Source organism: Meleagris gallopavo, chromosome 30, assembly GCF_000146605.3.
Source record: "Meleagris gallopavo isolate NT-WF06-2002-E0010 breed Aviagen turkey brand Nicholas breeding stock chromosome 30, Turkey_5.1, whole genome shotgun sequence".
Taxonomy (NCBI): Eukaryota; Metazoa; Chordata; class Aves; order Galliformes; family Phasianidae; genus Meleagris; species Meleagris gallopavo.
This window is the reverse complement of record NC_015040.2, coordinates 1,471,649-1,472,493: the sequence shown is the minus strand read 5'-3', so window position 1 is coordinate 1,472,493 and position 845 is coordinate 1,471,649. Positions and strand designations below refer to the sequence as shown.

General features: G+C 64.7%; 1 protein-coding gene across 1 annotated transcript in view; it reads right to left on the bottom strand.

Annotated features, from left to right (window-relative positions):
- The window catches only part of MOB3A (MOB kinase activator 3A), a 4,180-nt gene that overhangs the window by 349 nt on the left and 2,986 nt on the right, over positions 1-845 (bottom strand). The window lies entirely within an intron of this gene.

Genomic DNA, 845 nt, shown 5'->3' with positions numbered 1-845 from the left:
CCTCCTCCTGCTGCTGCTGCTCATCCACTGCCAGCCTGCGAGGCAGCACAGCAGGGTTAACAGCAGCCCATGCAGAGGAGAGGCGAGGCAGGGACGTGAGCACAGATCCCAGAAGGAACACGGCGCTGCCTGTTTGCAGCTATCGATACCCGCAGCCATCCTTCGTGTCGTCAGCACCGGGCAGCCCCACCACGGGAGCTCGGGGCTGCAGCCAAACACTGCTCTGTGCTGAGCGGGGCGGGCAGCACAGCCGCTCTGACTGCCAGCAGAGCCAAAGAGAGGAGAAAGGGGAGAAACCCTCAGAGAGCTCCGTCCCGGAGAGCTGCACCGCCCACGGGGGATGGGGAAAGGAAGATCCCCCCATGCAGTGCGAGGCACGGCACTGCCCTCACACAGCCAGCATCCCGCCGCGCCAGCACCGCTGCTCCTTTAAGTGCTGCTTTCACAGCCCTGCCGGCATCCAGGAGCCGGGCTGAGCCCCGCAGCAAAGCAGGGCCGGCACAGAGCAGCCCGGCCGCGATGCTGAGCGCACAGCAACATTTCTGTCTGCGAGCAGGAAGGCAGCTCTGCTTCCAGCCCGGAAATCGATCCGCCTGAGCACAGAACTCCGCAGAGCCGCCTGCAAACACAGCTTCAGATGCTCTGCTGCTAAAGGTCCGGATGAACACAAAGAGCCCTTCATGGCTCAGCGCGGAGCCACAAACCGGCAGCGGTCACGGAGCCGACGGGAAAACCGCGGCTCAGCTCCATCCCGAAAGGCTGAGCGTCATCCCAGGGCACGGGAGAGAAAGGGCGAGGGGATGGGGGGCACAGAGAGCTGCGTGCAGCAACAGGAGGGCGGAACG